The 24,451-nt window shown below is 41.1% G+C and overlaps 1 protein-coding gene and 1 pseudogene across 2 annotated transcripts in view; one reads left to right on the top strand and one right to left on the bottom strand.

Moving 5' to 3' along the window:
- Positions 1–24,451, bottom strand: part of SLC16A2 (solute carrier family 16 member 2) — a 94,715-nt gene that overhangs the window by 23,675 nt on the left and 46,589 nt on the right. The gene's annotated exons all lie outside the window — the stretch shown is intronic.
- LOC105078914 (large ribosomal subunit protein uL6 pseudogene) lies at positions 5,892–6,832 on the top strand (annotated as a pseudogene).

The raw sequence follows: 24,451 nt of genomic DNA, 5'->3' as shown, positions 1-24,451 counted from the left end.
TGCAAAAATAACATTTACATTGAAGAACAAAGTTAGAGGACTTATTATAACCTGATTTCAAGACATACTATAAAATTCCAGCAATCAAGACATTGTGGTATTGGCATAAAGATAGACATATAGATTAATAAAACAAAATAAAGAGTCCATAAATGGGTGCACACATATATGGCTAGTTGATTTTCAACAAAAAAAAAATGTCAAAACAATTCAATAGAAAAAGGATAATATTTTTCAACAAATGGTGCTGGGTAAATGGGATATCCACATCGAAAACAATGAAGTTGAACTACTATCTTGCACCGTACTCTAAAATTAACTCAGACTGCTTTGTAGACCTAAATGTAAAAATGAAAACTATAAAACGTCTAGAAAACATAAGAGAAAATCATAGTGAGCTTGGGTTAGGCAAAGATTTCTTAATTAAAGCACCAAGAATAAAAATACATAAAATTGACTTCATCAAAATTTAAAAATTTAGTTTTCAATATACTTTTTAAATAATTAAAACACAAGCAACAGACTGGGAGAAAATATTTGCCAATCATATATCTGATAAAGGAGGACTCATATCCAGAGTATACGAGAATGATTGCTTATTTTCAAAAATAAGAAGCTAAAAACCCAGTTGAAAACAAGCAAAAGATTTGAACTGACACTTGACCAAAGAAGATATATGAGCGGTAAAGAAATACATGATAAAATGCTCAACATCATTAACCATTAGGAAAATGCAAGTTAAAACCCAATGAGATGCCAATATACATCCATTAAATCATCTAACATTTTTTTAAACTGACCATACCAAGTGTTGATGAGGATTTGGAACAACTGGAGCTCTGAGTTCCAGTTGCATAGCTGCTGGGAATGTAAAATGATGCAATCATTTTGGAAAACAGTTTAGAAGTCCCTCAAATGGTTAAACATAGAGTTACAATGACCCAGCAACCCCACCCCCGGACCCAAAATGAAAGTATATTGTCCACATCAAGACTTCTACGTGAATATTTATAGCAATTATATTTACAATAGTAAAAAACTAGAAGCAACCCAAGTATCCATCAATATGTAAATGGATAAACACATTGCGGTACATCTATAGCAAGAAATGGTATTCAGCAATAAAAAGAAATGAACTATTGATATATGAAACAACTTGGATGAATCTCAAAACAACTGTGGTGAGTAAAAGAAGCCAGATTTTAAAAATACCTACTTTTTGTTCCATTTATATAAACGTCTATAAAATGCAAAGTAATCTGTAGTGACAGAAAGAAGAGCAACGGTTGCCTATGGATAGGAGGACAAGGACTTTGGAAGATGATGATAGATATGCTCCTTACTTTGAATATAGTAATGGCTTCATGATATATACATATATTAAAACTTATCACACTATGTAGGTTAAATATGAGCTGTTCATTGTATATCAATTATATCTCAAGAAAGCTGTTTAAAAATACAGTAACATTTTCCTACTTTTTAAAAAAGCTGTGTATTTCCACAACTGAAAAATTAGAAAAACAAAGAAGCAAGGTGCAAAAAATCTTTTTCCACAATTCCAATCACTCGGAGACAAGTATTTTTACCTTGATATGTCTTTCTCCAGGTTTTTCTATACATATATCTGTATAGTTTTGTTCAAGACAGCATATACAGTACATATCACTTACAATCTGCTTTTAAAAATTTACTCAAGTTTTAGATACCTTTCCATGTTAATAAAATTCAATACCACTTCCCCTAAAGAAAGAATGGAAGAAAGGGAGGGAGGAAGGAAGGAAGGAAGGAAAGAAGGTGGGAAGGAAGGAGAATGAGCAAACAATTGATACATGCAACAACGTGGGTGAATCTCAAAATAATTATGTTGAGTGAAAGAAGCTAGAGCCTGCCAAAAAATACATACTGTATGTCTTCAGCTATGTAAAACTCTAGAAAAATACAAACTAATCTATAATGACAAGAAAGCATATTAGTAGTTGCCTAGAGGTGGGGAGGGGCAAGGAGTGGGGTGGGAAAAAGGAATATAAAGACACATGAGAAAACTTTTGGGGGTGATGGATATGTCCATTACTTTGATCGTAGTGATGGTTTCATGAGTGTGTACATATGTCAAAACCCATCAAACTGTATACTTGAAATACATGCTGTCTATTGTATATTAATTGTTCCTTAATAAAGCTTTAAAAAAACTATTGATGAGGAAATTGAGGCTCAGAGAGGACACAAACTACTCAAGGAGACACAGCAGGTCCATTGCTAAGCCAGGACTAAAATCTCCATTTTTGGACTCTTAATCTAGTGCTCCTTCCAGTGTTCCATGATGTCTGACAGGCCTCCAATGATCTATCCAGCCACCAGGGAAGAGCAGCAGGGGTCAGATGCTGATTTTCTAAGCTCTGCTTTCAGGAAGCATCAGGGCCTTTGCAGAGCCAGAACTAAAAACAAATGCCTAAATGATGAGTCCCTTCCTCCCACACCCTCAGCTTTGAGAACACTTGCGCTAAGAAGGTAGCCAATTTGGGCAGTTGAGTAGGCACTCCAAGGAGACAGGTGATCACTCTGTCTCCGGAAGCAGCTCTCCCCACACCTGTAGTCCAGCACTAGGAAGGAAACTTTGGATGATCGGCCTGAGACAGAAGACAAGGTAATCAATCCAGGGAAGACTGGCTGCCAGGATCAATAGGGCTTTGATCCTCAGAGCTGAGATAAACACTCATATTAGCTTCACAGTTGGGGGCCTCCTGCTATGGCCTTATGAAGTATCAAAGCCAGAGGAAATCTCACTTTGAGATTAGGCCATGTTCCTGCCTCTGAGCAGAAATCTGTTGACAATCCGTAGCATCTTTGGATTCCTTGTTAGAACAGAGGGATGGAGGTAGGGAAAAGATGGTAGAGGGAGGGACTGAGAAAACATGGGCAGAGCCCATTTTTCAATGTAAAATGCCTTTTCCAGGGATACTGACCCTTTCTGTTAAGTCTTTTCTGAGAAGGTGGAGAAAATGAGGGACAAAGTAGAGGAAGAACATCAAGTCCCTGCAAGCCAGAGGATATTACAATGGTTGGCAACCTGCTTTCCAACTGGAAAATTTCCTTAAGCCTCAGCTTGGCCATCCTGGAACCAGGCTGGGACCTGTACCACTATAAGGAAGGCTCTGGGATGGATTAGTCTTTCTATAATGTATAGGTTAAGAGTGCAGGCTCTAAAGTCAGACAGACAGGGGTCTAAGAACAAGATCTACTTACTTGCTGTTTGACCTTGAGCAACTTACTTCATATCTCTAAGTCTCAGTTTCCTCATCTGGAAAATGGATATTATAAAAGTGCCAACTAAATGTTTTGTTTTGTGAAGATTAAGTGAGGTCATATAAGAGACCTGGCATGTAGATATTAACTAATGTTCTGGAGAGAGCAGATGAAGACAGTCACTCCTCTCAAGCTGCTCCTGAAGGGAAACCCACATCCACACACACATACCCCTCCTTTAGCTGGTCCAGGTTTGTTAAATGGTCATTATGCAACTGTGTCTTTGTGTGCAGAAGTTAATGACTGCTCAGAGCAGTGAGCCTTCATGGCTCCCTGTGGGCTCCAGCACACCCCAAAACCTGAAATGCAGCAGCAGGAAGCCTGACCACTGGCATCTAAGAGCCAAATCCTGACCAGAGCAAATGCGAAGTGCAGTCTGGGTTTGGGCCTGGGCTGGGCACTGGTTACTTATTTAAGAGGTGACTCTGCAGGAAGTGTGGGAGTGGCAGAGTTGACAGAGGGATGGAGGTCAAGGTTTCAAATCCCCTCTTCCAATTCAATCTACCAGGAGGAGTAAATCACCATGATGGCAAGGATGGGTAGGTAAAAGGGGAAGGAAATAGCCACTCATGCCAGCACTGAGCAAGCCAGAGCTCATAGTCAAGATAAACCTTTTGGCAGCAAGGGAGAAGGTTCCAGCACCTTTATGTTTTAATTTCAATACCACCTTACCTTTGAAAAGTCCTTTTATCTTCCAAACCCTTTTTCTGCATTTATCTTATTACATCCTCATGGCAACTGTATAAGATAGGCCAGCAAATGTCCTCCTCTAACTCTTCTTTTTTCATAGTAGTAGTAGCAGTAATAGCTGACACTTGTATAGTGCTTACTATGTGGCAGGTACTATGTTCAATTCCTTATGTATATTAGCTATGTAATGTCATTTAATCCTCATGACAACCTCATAAAGTAAATACTGTTAGCATTCCCATTTACTTTCTCTCAAGTAAGTAAACAGGCCAAGAGGAATTTGGTGACTAGACTAGGTCACATGGCTAGTAAGTGGTAAAGCTAGAACATCAACCCAGGTCTTTCTGACTTTAAAACCCTTAGCTAATCATAGCTACTCTGCTATATATACCCTATTTTGCAAAGGAAGAAAATGGAGCTAGAGAGTTTGAGTGGCTCGCCCAAGGATACAAAGCAAGCTAGTAACAGAAGGAGGCCTAACTTGGGGCCTTCTGACTTCAGTCTAGTGTTCATTCCCTTATTCCCAATTGTATCCCACACCATCACTGGCATGTTTTTCTGGCCATTGGTACTACTTTCCAGGCACCATGTACTTGGATTACCAGAGATCAGGTAAACATGTCACCTACCAGCAAAGTCAGAATTTAATCTTTCATTATTTTATGATACTTGCTCTATAGATGAAGTAACCAAGGTGAAAAGAAGGTAAACAGCTTACCCCAGGTTTCCCACTGTGCCAGGAGCAGAGAAATTCCTCGAAGTTATTAACTCTCAAGTCTGGGCTTGTTTCACTTGAATACCTATGTGTGTGCCCACAAGGCAGCAAAGAAAGCAGTGTGGGTCAAAAGAAAATAAGACAAAAGAAACCCAGTATACTTCCTGTCTCCTTTTAATTGGATCTGTGGAGCCCTCAGGGCTGGGACAAAGGGAGCTGACACAGAAGTGAGATGGCTGAAGAGAATGTCAGGGGTTTGCAAGGATAGGAAAAGAGAGGTTTGAAAAATCATATAATTTGGGTAGAGGTAGAGGGAAGGAAATGTTAGGATCTTGAAGGCTTGGAATGTCTTTTTGTAGAGGCTTTGTGGTGTCCTCAAACTGGGTGAGGAGAGAACAGGAACACAGGCAGAGTTGTAAATACATTTCTACTTTGGTCTTCAGCCATGAAACCAGCACTGACTAAAAACCTGCCAGGATTTTGGACTGGTACCAGAGACTGGGGAGGCTATGGTCCCAGGGACTGAGGTCTGGCCAGTCCAAGTAAAAAGCTAACACACGCGTAAAGGGATCTTGTCCGGTGATCCCAAATGCCAGCCTGGGGACCATGCTTGTTTGGTTGCACCTGTATCACCTAGGTAATTCAAAGGCACTGCCAAGTTTGGGAGGCTCTGGATTGGCTCAACTAGTATTGTTCATTGTCAGGGACAATGGTGGAGAGTAGGGAGAGCAGGAGGAGGAGGTCAGAAGGACCATTTGGCTGGAGCTCTCATTCAGAAAAGGTCTCCAATGTAGACCTCATTAATCTGGTAATTATCTCATGAATGACATATATTGATTGTGCCGTATTTATGTGATGTGTGTTAAAATGATTAGTTGCTAAAGGTAAATATTTCAAAAATACCACAGTTTTTGACAGCATATTTTGGCACTTCTTTATTTAAAAGTTTCCAGAGAACCTCACAAAATGGGTATGTCTTGAGCCTTTCTCCAACTCTGAGTGTGGGGAAGCTTTGAGTGACAGGGTCAGAAAAAGGACCTGGATCTTCAGGCACTGGAAGAGACTACACTCTTCATATGTTTATATGGAATGTTAAAAATATAACTGTGATCATTGTGTCTGTAAGTTTGGAGGCAGAGTTAGAAACCACCACTGAGGAGGCCAGTGTCAGAAATTTTTAGGGAGCGTAGGAGGTAAACTGAACTAGGGACTTGCCATGGGTGCAGACTTAAGACTGAACCACACCTCTTTGCCGCATCTATTGTGAGAATGAAGACCATTCTCAGCAATCAGAAATTTCCAGAAAATGTCGACATCACTTTGAAGGGACTCACAGTTATTGTGAAGGGCCCCAGAGGCACCCTGCAGAGGGACTTCAATCACATCAACGTAGAACTCAGTCTCCTTGGACAGAAAAAGAATAGGCTCTGGGTTGACAAGTGGTGGGGAAATAGAATAGAATGGCTACTGTTCGCACTATCTGTAGTCACATACAGAACATAATCAAGGATATTACACTGGTCTCCTGTTAGAAGATGAGGTTTGTGTACGCTCACTTCCCCATCAACGTCATTATTCAGGAGAATGGTTTGCTTGTTGAAATCTGAAATTTCTTGGGTGAAAAATACATATGCAGGGTTCGGATGAGGCCAGGTGTTGCTTGTTCAGTATCTCAAGCTCAGAAAGATGAGTTAGTTCTTGAGGGAAACCACATTGAACTGGTATCAAATTCAGCTGCTTTGATTCTGCAAGCTACGACAGTTAAAAACAAGGATATCAGAAAAATTTTGGATAGTATCTATGTTTCTGAAAAAGGAACAGTTCAGCAGGCTGATGAATAATACCTAAGTTGTCCAGGTACAGAAAGAGCAAGACGGGTACAGAAAGAGCAAGATGCCAGATGACTCTTCAGATTCATTTGTGATATCTTAAGGATACAATAAAAGCTGTGTTGATTGGGGGTAAAAAAAAGGCTGAACCACATAACACAAGAGTTTGGTATAACAACACTGCTTATCTAAACCAACCTTCTCATTCTATGCATGGAGAAAGTGAGGCCCAGAAAGATTAAATGTATCGCCCAAAGAAGTCACTAATCTTTTAGTGCCAGAGCCTAAACTAATATGTTATATATTTCTAGTACACAAAGACTTAAGATGTTAAAAAGTGACAGGACTCTTTCTGGAGAGGGGGGAGGAGAGAACTGAGGAGGACTCCAACGTTTCAAGTATGTACATGCATCCCAGATAGTTCTTGAACCCAGGACCCTCCCACCCTGTGGAAGATAAACAGGATTTCAGGAAACACTTCAAAGAAAGTGGCTGAGGTCCTACCCCCAGGGGCTCTTGCCATGTAGTGGGTCAGGGGCTGGTCTGGGCCCTGGGTGAGGATGCCCACCTGGTGGGTTTTGGTGGAGCAGCAGGTATCAGTAAAAGCCAGGCTGCCCAGGTCCTACTGCAGCCTGTTCCATTCTTCTATGTGGGTGGCATTTCCCAAGGGCCAGGGTGGGGGCAGGGTGAAAGAGCTAGCTAGCACCAAGGTGAAAGGAGCAGAAGCTATTTGTTGAGACATGTGCTCTTTGGAGGAGGTGGCCTCCATGCCAAGACAAACTCCTTCAGAAATAAATATTGTACATAAAAGACTAATTATGGGTTTGGAGTTTGGGGTTTAGTAGGAGAGAACTGGCTCTATTCAGGATGAACTTTTGCCATCTGCAGTGCTAGGCTGCAGCCAGGGAACATGAGAGGGCAAGGTGGGAAGTGAGTCTCTCCGGTACCCATCAGCAGTCTCCTCTGGCTAGGAGGTGATGTGTATCTAGGGAGAAAACAGTTTTACAAAGTTGGTTTTACAAGGAACTGAAACAGAAGGGAGCTGGAACAGAGATGGCACCCACCAGAGATGGCGGCAGCTGCACTGAGATCTTCCCCCTTGCCATTTTTGCCCAAGGGACTACAGTTGTATCCTCTCCAACCTTCCTACTAAACTGGCTTGTGCTGTTGTCAACAACTGCCACTAAAAAGGCTCTTCACCACCAACCTGGAGATAGTAGCCCTCTGTCCCCTCCCATGCTGCATTGCTTTCTCTCTGCATTGTCTGCCCAACCCAGGTAAATGATATCTCCAACAGGGCACAAGTGGAAGCCAAGCAGCTGTTCTGTACACATCCCAGGCCTCTCTGGTGAGAGACATTTCAGCATAGTCTGACAATTAAATGCCCAGCTCTAGCTTCATCATTTACCTTCTATATAACTTCAAGCAATTAACCCCTTCAAACTAATTTTTCTATTCTGTAAAATGGGGGTAGTAGTAGTCACATTATATAGTTATTATAAGGAAGGACTGTATAAAATAATGCATCTGAAGGAAAATGAGTGGCATGTAAGGAAGGAAAGCACTTGATTTATCACCCCAATCATGCCAGTTTTGAGGGCGCATTTCCATTTCAATAATTAGAATGGTGGGGTATAGCTCAGTGGTAGAGTGCCTGCCTAGCATGCATGAGGTCCTGGGTTCAATCCCCAGTACTGCCATTAAAAATAAATAAATAAAACCAATTGCCTTTACCCTCCAAAACAAAATAAATTTTTAAAAAATTAGAATGGGACAATATTCATAAACTGATACATATAGTTATTCTATTTATACAGGTTACCTATTATTAAGAAACTTGAGTTTCCATCCTGCAAATGATAGCTACATAACACTGAGCAAACTCCCTCCTTTATTTGAAATGCAGTCTGTCTATCTATGAGGTAGAGTAAATAGGGAACAGGAGTAGGCTCAGAAATGCGTTGAGTTTGAAAACTATTTCTTAGCAATTCATCAGGATTCTGCATTTTACTCCAGAATATAACCCTGTAATAAGCATGGCTTTAAATTACTAATAACTGAGTAAAATACAGATTTCCAACTTTCGGATCTTCGCAATAAGGGCAAGATCCCTGTGTTCTCTGGGTCTCAGTTCCCAGCTCTGAGAAGGAAGAGGCTGGATGCCATCACCCCTGTGCTTTCTGTCTCAAGTCAGATAGGGGTGGGGCACAGCATGGCAGAGAGAAGGAAGTGTCAGCCCCAAAGGAACAGAAGCCCACTGGGATCACTGTTTTTCATGGGCACAGGCCCCAAACGAGGGCCAGTGGCAAAGAGAGACCATATGGACAGAGAGTCGGAGGGAGAGATGCCCCAGGGCCCTTCTGTTTCTTTTCCAAGAAAACAAACAGTTCCTCAATAGCTCAGTACTTATGAAACAGCCTGGAAACCAGAAAACTCAGAAACTAAACAACAGAAATGACCAGGTAGCTAAAATAAGGCATTTCCCTACTTTTCCCCTGAACGTTCCACTTAAACATCTCCGTGTGTCACTGAACTCAGTAACTAAAGAATCCACAAGTTTCCCCATGCTTACCCCCCTTCTTTTCTGTGTCACACACCTCCCCCCTTAACACACACCCAGGGATGGATGGAGAAAAGGGGCAGACTTGCTCAGTGCCCTTTATGTTAATTGCCAAGGTCAAAGGAAGCAAAATCACAAACACAGGTTTAAAGAAAGAAATGTCTTGGCCCTCTGCATGAGTGTGGGAAAAAAGAAAACTGTTTTTCAGAACAATCGAACTGTTATTGATCTTTTGAGACCTCACACTCCACACTTTTCATCACCCAACCAGCAAGAGTGAGGGCACCCAGCTCATAGGCAACTTCTGCTCAGAAGAGCCCCTAGAGACTCAACAGGGAGTTTTGGGGTCCCGACCACTACTTTGAGAACCCCTGACAAAGGGGAGCCTCACCTCTTCTCCAAGCCCCAGAAATGACCCAATTCTTACTGGCCTGACAAAAAGTTCCAGAGGGTCAGCCACACCCATGGCCACAGTTGCCTGCCCTGAAGAGGGAAGGCCAGTTGCTCCCCAAGGCTGCCTTCCCAGCCAACCAGAACCAACTCCTCCAGAAATAGGCACAGGCAGCCAGGAAAGTGCCTGCAGGACAGGACTGTCCCTGAGTCCATGAGGTGGGCTCTGCTGGGTTCCACAGCCCCCGGCTTCCTTCAGCCTGGGGGTAGCGCCATGGGTTGGACTTTCCTCTCAATCACTGGCCTGTCTAGCTAGGCTGCCAGCTCTGCAAGGTCAGGGACCACGTCCCACTTGTTCACTGCTCAGTTCCCAGTCCCTGAGTCACTATCTGCTGAATAAATGAAGTAGCTAGGATACGCAGTGTCTCCCGGTGGGGTGGACAAGATAGAGTCCCAGCTCAGGCACTTGGTAGGAGACGTGCTTGTGATGTCTTCTCCTGTGGCCTGTGTGCACATGTGAGTCCGCACATATGCATGTGTGTGTGTGTGCAGGTGCAAGCACGTGTCCTGTGTTCCCCCCCGGAGATCCCAGGAGCTCCCTGAGGGTGGATTTTCATTCACATCAACTCTGCTCCTTTTGAGGACTCCTCGCCATCACCTGCCCTACCCGGGAAGGATCCTGCCTGAGGAGGTCCCCAGCTCTTTCCTGCCCCAAGCTCCTCCCTGTCCCAGCTCGGTGTGACCTTGGACGAGTCCCTGTTTCCTAGTCTGGAAAGTGGAAACATTGGGCTCCACGGAGGGCACGGAGCCGCAGTTGCTCATCTACATGGTTTCTGAGCACTGTTATCTCTTGAACACCTCGGGGATTGCAGCAGGGACGTGAGGGCTGCAGGCCCCACTCTCCCACCGTTGTGACTTGAATTGTGGTGACGAAAACGGCTGTCACTCCCCCAGGTCCTTCAGGATCAACCAAGAAGCTTATCCAGACTCAGCCTCAGCCAGAGGAAACAAGGCTTAGAAGAGGGTAGGACGCAGGCAGGAAGACCCTCCTGACTGTAAAGATCATTAAAAGCAGCCAGCACTTACCAAGGAGTGTTGTGGGTCTTCCTTTCCTGGAGATCACAGAAACATGGAAGCTAATGGACCCCTGGAGATCAACTAGTGTAGCCCCTCATTGTATAGATGAGGAAACTGAGACCCACAGGGAGGAAGTAGCCCGCCCGGGCCACAGAGCAGCATAACGGAAGAGCACAGACCCAGACCTGCCACCAGGGCTCTCCGGCCAGAGCAGATTCCATTACTCCAAGCTGATAGGCCGCCTTCAACCACAGGACAACCTGGGCGATTCTCTGGAGCGTCTTCCCTGCCCAGATGAAGACTCTCTGAGGTCCTCAGAAGGTAAATGGCCTGTGGGAGGGAGGGGTGAGGCCAGAGGCCCCTGTCCTCAGGACACCCAAACCCAGGCTGCTCCCTGGACACGCCCTTGCCTCTCTCTGGGGGGCCAGAGAGATCACTGTCACTCTGGAGTGTCCGATGGCTGCTCCTGCCTGGGGTCCAGGATCTCTCCTCAAAGATTCCCTTATACATCCAGCCCATTCACCCTCCAGAAGGCCACTCAGTCAGTCAGTCAGTCAGTCAGTGAGCCACCCTTTGGGGAGCACCATCCAAAAGTGCTCTGGGTGAGGCTCAGCTGGGGCGGGTCACAGGCATCCAGAACCAAGGTCCCTGCACTTGGGGAACTTCTGGGTGAGAACTTCTGGGTGAGGGAAGACTGAGGTACATGCACCCAAGGGCAGACACTTGGGAAGGGAGAAATGGGCCTTGGGAGGTTAGAGGGGGTGGGATCGCAGGGGTCTTTGACAGATGCTGGGTAGGACCTGGACTAGAAGGTGGGGACAGGGTGGAGCCCTTCCCTGCCTCTTTCTTAAAGCCTTCCCTCAGCTTTCTGGAGGCAGGACAGGTGGAGGTGGCAGAAGATGGTTGTCAGAACACACACAATTCAGAGTTTAGATTTCAGACATGAGTTCCCGGCCTGGCCCAGTGCCTCAGTAGCTTGGCGACCTTGAGCTCTTCATTTCACCGCTTTGAATCTGTCTCCTCATCTCAAAATTTGGGAATTAATAATGTCTCATGTAACTCAAGGCAGAGCTCACAAGAAGTCTCAGGAAGAGCCCGGGGGTCTGTGGTTTCCAGGATCACTCCGGTCCCATGTTATTTCAGTATACTGTGGGGACCTACCTGGGACCCAGAGTTGGTATAAAGATTATTTTAACTGAAGACATTTGAGATTCAACAGACAACGAGGAAAACAGCCTTCTTGGAGCTTCCCTTATCTGACTAAAAACAGCAACTTCTGGGAAATGAGGCTGCCAAAAATTCCTTCTCAGGGTGGGTCTACTCCCAGAAGGTAGACTGTGAATAAAACCGACCCCAGATCTTTTCTCCAAGTGAGTTTTGTGGTCCTGAAGAAGACAGAAAGGCCACTCTCACATCTGTATAGACAAACATTACAAGCTCTCTTATCAAGTATTTGTTCTTCTGAAAATCCATGTGTCTTTCCAAAAAGTCCTTTATATACCAGGCAAGTGCTTTCCCCCCGCCCACTTCACCTATTAAGATGGTATATATACCCCAAATTCCAACCACTCCTTTGAGTCATCATCACTGAGTTCTTCTGTGTATATGGAGGTTGTGCAGATAAATAAACTCTGGGCTTTTTCCTCCTGTTGGACTGTCTTTTATTGGTTTGATTTGCAGGCCCCAGGCACTGAACCTAAGAGAGTAGAAGGAAACTTTCTTTCCCTAGAATATTCAGAAAGGGGAACCTATAGGTTAATGTGTGGACTTTATATCTTGAGTCAAATAAACTGAAAAAAAAAAAACCAGTCAGCACTTCATGACACTGATAAGGCATTTGAAGTTTGAACACTGCCTAGGTATTTGATGCTATTATGGAATAATTGTTAAGTATTTGAGGTGTTATAGTGGCACTGCAGTTCTATTAAAAAGAGAGTTCTTGTGGTTCAGAATTCCATACTGAAATGCAGATACAATGATGTGATACCTGGCTGGCAGTTGATAATTGCTGATGCTGGGTGACGTCCACAGGAGGCTTATTATGCTATTCTACTTGGATATAGGCTCGAAGTTTTCCATAACAAAAAGTTTAACATATGAAGTAGAAAAAGGTGGATCGAGGAGGTGTTTACCCAAATGTGGCTTGTCTGCCTTTGGAAGACTTATTATAGGGAACAAGAAATCACAAATTCAAGGAAAGGCTGATATCTGTTTTGAGAGCAACAGTGGCATATGACTGGAGACAGTGATTTCGCCCCCTCATTTCAGCCCCCTCATTAGGCAGCATCTGTGCTGCTCTTCTCAGCCTGTGGCAGCCCAGTTTGGTTGCCAGGCAATGGAAGCCAGAAGCCAGAAGCCCTTTTCTTGGGAGGGAGAAAGGGGGAAAGGGAGGGAGAGAAGCAAGGAGGGAGAAGGCAGAAAGAAGCTGCTCGGGAGGAAGGCTTGTCCCTGCCGAGGGGCCCGGCCCAGGGGAAAGAAGGGAGGTGGGGGCCCCTTGCTGGATGCTGGTCTCCCTCAGCCCCCACTTTCCTCAGTCTGTTCCTCGGGGGACCCTCATTGTCAGAGCTTGAGGCCGCACAGAAGGAGTAGGGGGCTATGCAGGCAGGTGCACCTCCTGCAAAGACCAGCGAGGTCTGTGATTAAGTAAGACACCGTTAGCATCCATTCAGAGTCAGAATTCCAGACAGACCGCTCCTCGCCAATGCTCCTGAACTCTTACTGGGTTTTAAAAAAAATCTAGGAAAGGAGCTCGTCAAATGCGAAACCTGTACTGGTGATCACCCTGAGTTGGGGCCAACCCAAAAGGCAGGAGGGCAGGAAGCTTCTTCTTCGGGGTGGAGAAACCTGTCCTCGCTGTCCTTTGGGGAAGGAAGGCAGAACCCTCTGGTGCTGCGCAGTGGCCTGGCAGTCTCATGGATGCTGACAGTGTTGAGGAACTCTGTTCTGGCAGTGGTTCAGACCCAGCTATCACTGAAAGGCTGTATGGGCCTGAGCCCACCTCTGACTCTCAATGTCCTGATCTCTGGAAGCCCAGGGAGTTACCTTGTATTACCTTGCATCCCTTCAGCTCAGGTGGGCTGGGATTACAATGTGCCCCCACCCCCACCCCTGGGCAGGAATTGCTCTCACCCAGGGCCAAAGGAGCCTGGCCCACCCTACTCCCACCCACAGGGCCAGACTGGAGGAACCAACAGAGCCAGTGACCTCTGAGAGACAGAGGGAGGGCACTTCCTAGAGCTACCCTGCTGTGATCATGAACCACCTCCTGCTGGCCTAGGGGGTGGATTCAGAGGGGCTCCAGGAAGGCAGGATGGGGGTGAGGTCAGGCAGCTGCCCCAGAGATAAGCCTTTCAAGACCCAGCATCTGAGACAGGAAGGCTGTGTGTGCTCCATGAGAAAAACATCAGGGAGGCCAGCAGTCAGGAGCTGAGCAAGAGAGGGCCCAGACAGCCCCCCCTTTTCTGCAGCATCTTTGTGGCTTCTAGTTGCTAGGAGCAGGCTCTTCCGTTGCTAAGCAACTGGAGCCTGGTGGATTAAAACCAATTTCCTGAGCTCACTGGAAGGGGGAGGGAGAGAAGGTGCAATGCAGATGCCCTGAGGAAGCTCATCCCTGCCTCCAACCTTTGTTGGCAGATGCAGGTGGAGGTGAAGGGCAGGTGAGATGCAGCTGGGAGCTGATCCCTAGGGAGGAGAGGGGGGACTGGGGGAGGGCTATGCACCAGGTATTCATTATCAAGACCAAAAGACCAGAGTGAGACTGGCAATTAAGATGCCAATTAGAGCACTAATGAATACTAATGCTGCTCCTTTCTGAAACCCCAGAAAAGGCCTGCAGTCCCTGGGGTGTTCCTGAGCCACCTGACCAGGCCAGACAGGACTGGGCAAGGTTTGTCCTCCAAAGATGGGACGATTAGAGCATTTTAGGGTCCACGGGCCAACAAGAGTCCTGGGGTCCAACCTCTTGTTGAATGATAAAGGCCCCTCAACGTGCTGCCCTCTGCTCTCTGCTTAGATAACAACCCCGGGATGACAGGGAGCTCAATTCCTCCTGCAACAGCCCTCTCTTACCTTCCCCCTAGAAGGCGCCTCAGGGGCCAAGGGAGTCCCATCTGCCTTGCTGTTGGGACCTGTAGAGTCTCTCTTCTGTGCAGCCTCCCTCCCCCACCTCTTGCCTCTTGCCACTACTCAGAATAGATGGGAGCCTCACCATGACATGGTGCCTTCTGATTCCCCACCCCCAGCCTGGTCTTTAGATTCCTTAAGGGGCAAGCCACTATGATTCACAAATTTACAAGAGGTCCTGGACCCAATTCCTTCTCATGTCCAGGCTTCTCCTATAACCCTGCTCTGATGGGATCTTGGTTCAGAGAGAAAGATGAAGCCTATGTGAGAGGTGTTTACAAACTTAACAGAGAGAGTTCCATTTCTGGGACAGGGATGTTATGAGCCTTGTGGACCCATTTTCTAGTGAAACAACCATAGTTGGTGTAATTTATTAAACTTATTAAATATTTGTTCTAATGTCATACAGCAAATGGAGCAACATATATTCAAGATATTCTAATAAATCTTGGTGAGAACAGCAAGTATCTATGACATTTGAGCCATGACTTGCTCCCATCCCTGCCTTCTCTAGTTCAGTGTGATATAAGCTCTATTCTAGGTGAGTGTGGCCAAAAATAGGGGGCTCTGTCTTCCTCTAGCTCCTAGTACTGGGCTACAGTTTAATTCCTCAAAGGATAAGTTGCAGGAATCTCTCATCCCTTCCCCAGCTCTTTGTTGCAGAAGCTTTGCATCAGACAAGAAGGGCCAAGATGACTGGGGACACTTTCTACCACCCAGCTCCTACTGGTATGATCCAGGCATGGCGGGCTAAGAATATTGTCTCTGATAACCTCTTCCTCAATTCATTCATAGGGTGGAGGTTACATGCTAGTAAAGACAAGTCAAGAAAAGCAGTAGCTACCATCTTGCCTAGCACCCTGTTCATACAGCAGTGATGTCACTCTGGGAGATATGGGATACTGTCCCCACCTCCAGCTCAAGTTCCACCCAACTCTTTCCACCAGAGGAAAAGCAGTCTTTTAAGATTGGAGAGCTCCTTAGCTCTTCCTAAAAGGACTAATTTTATTTAGAAAAGAGAGCGGTTCTTTCCTAAGAGTATTATCAGAAACAATGAAGCTCTTGGTGGTGAGCATTTAAGAGGGGACTGGGAGCATCATGATTTTATTAGCAACTGTAGAATGGTAGGGCAGGTAGAAGTTTAAGAGAGAACTTGGGAAAGAACTAAGAAGAACTATTCTAGGGTCTTAGCAAGCCTCCAAGACTGATAGCACCCTTTCCCTGCAAAGGAGCAGCAAGTTTAATCAGATTGTGGAACAATTTATGCCCACAGGCATCATTAAAAAAACAATACTGAAATTAAGAAGCAATTAGTAGAGGTTAATAGCTGAGTGTGATACCGCTAGAGATAGATCAGCCAGAAGCTAAATGGTGATCTCAGTGAAATAAACAGAGATCCAATATGAAACCACAGTAATCACTGGTAGTAGTTATGCTGTGTACATGCCCATGGCTGTGACTTTTGAGGAGAGACACAGAGGTTGTATACTGCAGGGGATAGACTTCACCAACTTAGTCCAGAAAAGTTAGTAACAGTATGTTGAGTTGCTACAATATATTATCTGATATATCTAGTTTTCAACAAAAAATTATGAAATATGCAAAGAAACAGGAAAGTGTAACCCATAAACAGGAATTAAAATCAGGCAATAGAAATCTTCTTGAGGGGACCAAATGGTAGACTTAGGAGACAAAGAAGCTATTATAAATATTTTCAAAGAAATGAAGGAAATCATGCTTAAAGAATCAAAAGGATGCATAATGACAGTGTCTCACCACAAACAGAATACCAATAAAGAGACAAATTTTTAAAAGGAACCAAAGGGAAATTATGGAGTTGAAAAGTACTATAAGTGAAATTAAAAATTCAATAGAGGAGCTCAACAGTAGATTTGAGAAGAAAGAAATCAGCAAATTTGAAGGTAGATCAATATGTTATGCAAATTGAAAAAGATTGAGAACATAGAATGAAGAAAAATAAACAGAAACTCAAAGAAATTTGGGACACCATTAAGCCCACCAATATACATGCAGTGTGATTCCAGAAAGAAAGGATATTCAAAAAAAAAAAAAAAGAAGAAAACATTAATCTACACACCTAAGAAGCTCTACAAATAACAATAGGATAAACACAAGGAGAGACATCCCAGACACACCATAGTCAAAATGCTGAAAGCCAAAAACAAAGGGAAATCTTGAAAGTAGCGAGAGAAAAATGATTCATCATGGACCAGAAAAACTCCTTAAGATTAACGGCTGACTTCTACCAAAAATAATAGAGATCACTAGGCAGTTGGATGACATATCTAAGTGGTGAAAGGTAAAACCTCTCAACCAAAAATATCTTCCATAGAATGTCCAAAATAGGCAAATCCATAGAGGCAAAAAGTCTCCAGGGGCTGAGGGATGATGAGGTAGGGAAGAGACTGCTACTAGGTACAATCTCCTTGGAGTGATTGAAATGTTCAAAAATTATAGAGTGGTAATGATTGGAAAGCATTGGAAGTATACAAAAAACACCAAATTATACACTTTAAAAGGGCAAATGTTATGGTATGTGAATTTTTATCTCAATAAAAAATTGTAAAAATAAAGACCACAAAACACTAACCTAATTTTCCAGCTAAAGAAACTAGAAAAAGAAAAGCCAACTAAACCCATAGCATGTAGAAGGAAGGCAATAATTAAGACCAGAACAGAAATAAATAAAATAGAGAATAAAAACAATGGGCAAAATCAATGAAACCACAAGTTAGTTCTTTGAAAAGATCTACAAAATTGGCAAATCTTTAATCAGGTTGACCAAGACCAAAAAAAAAAAGAGAGAGAGAGGACTCAAATTAATAAGATTAAGTACAAAGAGGGGCTATCACTATGACCTTACGTAAATAAAGAAGTATAAAGGGATACTATGAACAATTGTATGCCACTAAATTAAATAACTTGGATGAAATGGACAAATTCATACAAAATCACAAACTACCAAAATTGATGCAAGAAGAAACAGAACACCTGAAAAGAGATATAACAAAAGATTAAATTCGTAATTAAAACACTCCTCCCCCCTCAAAAAAAAATAAAAACCAAGCCAAATGCCTTTACTAATGAACTATACCAAACATTTAAAAAAGAATTAATACCAATCTTCACAAACTCTCCCTAAACAGGAGGGAACATTTCCCAATTCATTCTAAGAGGCCAGTGTTACCTGATACCAAAGCCAGCCAAAGTCATCACAAGAGAAGAAAAATCCAGACGAATACCTCTTACGAACATTGATGTGAAAATCCCCAACAAAACACTAGCAAATTGAATAGAGTAACGTTTAAAAGAAGATTATACATCATGACCAAGTAAGGTTTATCTCAGGAATGCAAGATTGACTTAAAATCTGAAAATCAACTAATGTAATACACTGTATCAATAGCATGAAAGACAAAACCCACATTATTATCTCTTGGATGCAGAAAAAGCATCTGAAAAAACACAACAATTCCTTCATGACAAAAGCATTCAACAAACTAGGAACAGAAGGAAACTTCCTTGGCCTGATAAAGGAAATCTATGAAAAACCCAACACTAATAGCATACATATTGGTGAAAGACTGATTACTTTCCCCCTAAGATGATAAACAAGACAAGGATATCTGCTATCATCGTGTCTACTCAGCTTTGAACTTGAGGTTCCAGCTAGGCCAATTAGGCAAGAAAAATAAATAAAAGGCATCCAGATTGGAAAGGAAGAAATAAAACTATCTCTATTTGCAGATAACACAATCTTGTATATAGAAAATCCTAAGGAATCTACAAAAAAAAAAAAACAAACCCTATTTGAACAAATAAATTAGCTCATCAAAGTTACAGGATACAAGATCAATATAAAAAGATCAATTGTACTGTATACTAGCCACAAACAATCTGAAAACAATTCCATTAACAATAGCATCAAAACCACAAATTATTTAGGAATAAATTAAACAAAAAATATAAAACTTATATTCTGAAAACTATAAAACATTGTTGAAGGAAGTTAAAGAAAATCTAAATAAGTGGAAATACATCCCATCTTCATAGGTACAAAGATTTAATATTGTTAAGATGGCACCCTCTCTAAGTTGATCTACAGGTTCAACACAATCCCTATCAAAATCCCAGCTGTATTGTTTTTGCAGAAATTTACAAATTGATCCTAAAATTTGTATGGAAATTTAAGAGACCCAGATGGCCAGAACAAAACTGAAAAATTTGAGGGCTCACACTTCCTAATTTAACATTTACTACAAATCTACAGTAATCAAGACAGTGTAGTACTGGCGTAAGTATAGACACATCTATTAATGACATAAAATTGAAAGTCCAGAAAAAATTACATTTATCGTGAATTTATTTCTTACAAATGTGCCAAGATAATTCAGTGTAGAAAAAGTAGTGTCTTCAATAAATGGTGATAAGTCAGTTGGATATCCACATGTAAAACATTTAACTTAGACCCCTACATCATGCTAATATATACAAATTACCTCAAAATGAAGCATATTCCCAAATGTAAGAACTAAAACTATAAAACTCTTTGAAGAAAGCATAGAAGTAAATCTTCATGACCTTAGATTAGGCAATGGTTTCTTAGATATGACAACAAAAGCATAAGCAACAAAAGAAAACAATAGATAAATAGGACTTCAGGAAAATTAAGAATAATTTGGGGTTATATGCCCAAAACAATTGAAAGCAGGAACTTGAACAGATATATCCATGCTCATAGCAGCATTATTAACAATAGCCAAAAAGTGGAAACAACCCAAACATCCATCAAGGGATGAACGGATAAACAAAATGTGATATATACATACAATGGAATATTATTCAACTTTAAAAAGTAAAGAAATTTTGACACATGCTACAACATGAATGAACCTTGAAGATGTTATGCTAAGTGAAACAAACCAGTTACAAGAGGAAAATATTGTATGATTTTACTTATAAAGAGGTACATAGAGTAATCAAATGCATAGACACAGAAAGTAAAATGTTGGTTGCTAGGGGTTCAGAGGAGGAGGAAATGGAGAGTTATTATTTAATGGGTACAGAGTTTCAGTTTGGGAAGATGAAAAAGTTCTGGATATGGGTGTGGTGGTGATTGCACAATAATGTGGATGTACTTAATACTACTGAAATGTATGGTTAAAATGGTAAATTTTGTGATGTATATTTTACTATGATAAAATATTAAAAATGTTTTCCTTCTAAGGACACCAGCAAGTAAGTAAAAAGACAACCAACGAAATGGGATAAAATATTTGCATATCATTTACCTGAAAAGGGTTGAATATCTAGAATATACAAAGAACACCCATAATTCAACAATGAAAAGACATTTTTAAAAGGGCAAAGATTTTATAACTTTGCATGTAAGGAGCTTGGAAGTCATCACTCCATCCTAACAAATAAAAAGCTGAACAAACTGAAAATTCAGCAACTCTTCTTAGATCCATTAGAGAAGTGAGGTCACAGGGCAAAGTACTGTACTAAAAATTATAAAGATAGACTGTTGAATACAGAGAATCCCAACTTTATGGTGCAGGAACCTCTGTGGAGCAAGCATCAGGGTAGGAAAATCTAAACTGTAACTGACGAATTGCAAGAGGCTTAGTGTGGACAAGTGTGAGATTTAAAATCTCCAGCAAACTTATGGTTACCAGGGGGGAAGGGGGTGGGAAGGGATAAATTGGGAGTTTGAGATTTGCAGATACTGACTGGTATATATAAAATAGATAAACAAGTTTATACTGCATACATAGGGAACTATTTTTGATATCTTGTAGTAGCTTACAGTGAAAAAGAATACAAAAATGAATATATGTATATTCATGTATGACTGAAGCATTGTGTTGTAAACCAAAAATTGACATAACATTGTAAACTGACTATACTTCAATAAAAAAAAGTAAAAACTCCAGCAAGCCTATCATGGTGGGGATTTGGGGGCAACGCTTTTGTGAGTTTTGCCTCAAGAGCTCTACTAGAGTCTCATAGTGAAGAATGGAGAAAAATCCTTTCATGTTTCTTTCAAGGTGACACAAAACATGGACATTTCAAAATATATCAGAGCATTCTGTTCTTCTTAATAAGGCCTGTCCTGAGGAGAAACTACTTTACCAGAGCCTAAACTGTTGGAGTTTTATCAGAGCCTAACTGACCTGGGGGAAGAGAAGTACCCAACTCAGCCCCTCCTAGCCATCTTGTCCCACCTAAGGGGGAAAAAGTACTGAGAAGTACTTTTGATGTTCACAATCCAGAAGAACAAGCTCACTAAGAGACAGAGACCTAATCATAGGACTATAAAACACTTTCTCTACCCCACTCCTACCACATCATACCATCACTAAGGGCCTATTTACCAGAGTTCCTTTTACCTAGTACATCATGTCTGACTTTCAACAAAAGATCACAAGTAAATTATACTAAAAAGCTGAAAACACAGTCTGACAAGACAGAGTGAGCATCAGAACCAGACAAGATATGGCTGGGTTGTTGGAATTATCAGACTGGGAATTTAAAACAACTATGATTAATATGGTAAAGGCTCTAATGAATAAAGTAGACAACATGCAAGAACAGATGGGCAATGTAAGCAGAGATAAGGACAGTCTAAGAAAGAATCAAAAAGAAATGCTAGAGATAAAAAACAGTGTAACAGAAATAAAGAATGCCTTTGATAGGCTCATTAGTAGATTGGACATGGTTGAGGAAAGTCAGTGAGACTGAGGATATGTCAATAGAAACTTCCAAAATGGAAAAGCAAAGAAAAAGAGACTGGAAAAAATGGAACACAATATCCAAGAACTGTGGGACAGTTACAAAAGACATAACATATGCATAATGGAAATACCAGAAGGAGACAAAAGAAAGAAAGGGACAGAAAAAATATCTGAAACAATAATGACCAAGAATTTCCCCAATTAATGTTGGACAATAAATTACAGATCCAGGAAACTCAGAGAACTCCAAGCAAAATAAAAGCCCCAAAACAACATCTAGGTATATCATATTCAAACTGCAGAAAATAAAAGATAAAGAAAAAATCTTGAAAGAAATTGTCTTACCTAAAGAGAAGTAAAGATAAGAATTACATCTGACTTGTCCTCAGAAGTCATGTAAGCAAGAAGAGAGTGGAGTGAAATATCTAAAATGTTAAGAGAAAAAAACCCACCAACCTGGAATTTTGTACTGTGGGAAATTAACTGCCAAAAGTAAAGGAGAAATACTTTCTCAAACAAACAAAATATTGAGGGAATTTGTTGCCAGTGAATCTGCCATGCAAAAAATATGAAAAGAAGTTCTTCAGTGAGAAGGAAAATAATATAGGTCAGAAACTTCTGATCTACATAAAGAAAGGAAGAGCACTGAAGAAGGAATAAGTTAAAGTAAGATTAAAACTTTTATTTTTCTTATTTTTAACTTATCTAACAGATCAACTTTTTGCTCAAAAATAATAATAGCAATAATGTATTCAATTATGTATACATATATTATAGTGAAATAAATGACAGCAATGATACAAGGGACAGAAGGGAGGAATTAGGATTATTTTGTTTTTATAAGATACTTGCACTATTCATGAGGCAGTATAGTGTTATTTAAAAGTGGACTTGGATTATAATTATATACATTAGTTATATATATATAAGTTATAAATATATATATTAGTTATAAATGCATATTGTAAACTGTAGGGAAACCACTAAAAAAAGTAAAAAAAAAAAGTATAATTGATATGCTATGAAAAGAGAGAAAATAGAATCATATAAAAAGCTCAGTTAAAACCACAAAAGGCAGGAAAAGAATGATAGACAAAAATTAAAACAAAGAAAAAGGGCAACAAATAGAAAACAGTGACAAATATGGCAAACAATCCAACTATCACTTTAAACGTCAATGGTCTAAAGAGAGGATCAAAAAAAATAAGACCCAACTATGTGTTGTCTACAGGGAACCCACTCTTAATACAAACACTCATACAGATTAAAAGTAAAGGGATGGAGAAAGATATACCATGCTAACAATAATCAAAAGAAAGCTGAAATAGCTAAATTAATTTCAGACAGAGTAGGCTTCAGAGCAAGACATATCAGGGATAAAGAAGAGCACAACATAATGGTAAAGGGGTCAATTCTCAAGGAAGACATAGCAATCCTTAATGTGTATATGCCTAACAACAGGGTGCCAAAATATGCAAAGCAAAAACTGATAGAACTGCAAAGAGAAATAGATAAATCCACTATCTTAGTTGGAGGCTTTAATATCCCTCTGTCGGAAATGGACAGATCCAGTGCAGAAAATCAGTAAGAGCATAGCTGAACTGAAAAGCACCATCAATCAAATGGGTCTAATGACATCTATAGACTACTTCATCCAGTAACAAGAGAGTAAACGTTCTTCTCCAGCTCACAAGGAACATTCACCAAGATAGACCATATTCTGGGCTACAAAACATACTTTAACAAATTTAAAAAAATAGAAATCATACAATATCTACTCTCAGAACACAATGGGATTAAACTAGAAATCAATTTAAAAAAAAAAGATAAGTGGAAAATACCAAAATATTTGGAGATTAAACAACATACTTCTAAATAACATATGGGTCAAAAAAATCAAGAGAAATTTTAAATTTTGAATTAAATAAAGATGAAAGTACAATTTATCAAAATTTGTGAAATGCAGTGAAGGCAATTCTGAGAGGGAAATTCATAGCATCATATGCCTCTATTAGAAAAGAAGAATTCTCAGTATCACTAATTATTAGAGAAATGCAAATCAAAGCTATAATGAGGTATCACCTCACACCAGTCAGAATGGCCATCATTCAAAAATCCACAAATGACAAATGCTGGAGAGGCTTAGAGAAAAGGGAACCCTCCTACACCGATGGCGGGAATGTAGTTTGGTGTAGCCACTGTGGAAAACAGTATGGAGATTCCTCAAAAGACTAGGAATAGACTTACCATATGACCCAGGAATCCTGCTCCTGGGCATATATCCAGAAAGAACCCTACTTCAGGATGACACCTGCACCCCAATGTTCACAGCAGCATTATTTACAATAGCCAAGACATAGAAACAGCCTAAATGCCCATCAACAGATGACTGGATAAAGAGAAAGTGGTGTATTTATACAATGGAATATTATTCAGCCATAAAAACCCACAACATAACACCATTTGCAGCAACATGGATGCTCCTGAAGAATGTTATTCTAAGTGAAGTAAGCCAGAAAGAGAAAGAAAAATACCATATGAGATCACTCATATGTGGAATCTAAAATTTAAAAAAAACGCAAACAAACAAACAAAACATAAATACAAAACAGAAACAGACTCATAGACATAGAATACAAACTTGTGGTTGCCAAGGGGGCTGGGGGTGGGAAGGGATAGACTGGGATTTCAAAATTGTAGAAATTGATAAACAAGATTATACTGTATAGCACAGGGAAATATACACAAGATCTTATGGCAGCTCACAGAGAAAAAAATGTGACAATGAATATATATATGTTCATGTATAACTGAAAAATTGTGTTCTACACTGGAATTTGACACAACAGTGTAAAATGATTATAAATCAATAAAAAATGTTAAAAAAAAAAAAAGAAAAGAAGAAAGATCTAAAATCAATCACCTAATCTACCACCTTTGGAAGCTAGGAAAAGAAGAGCAAATTAAAGTAAGCAGAAGAAAAATAATAAAAATTAGAGCAGAA

The sequence above is a fragment of the Camelus bactrianus genome, chromosome X (assembly GCF_048773025.1).
Source record: "Camelus bactrianus isolate YW-2024 breed Bactrian camel chromosome X, ASM4877302v1, whole genome shotgun sequence".
Classification (NCBI taxonomy): Eukaryota; Metazoa; Chordata; class Mammalia; order Artiodactyla; family Camelidae; genus Camelus; species Camelus bactrianus.
Note: the sequence above shows the minus strand (reverse complement) of the source record. Positions and strands in the feature narration are given on the sequence as shown.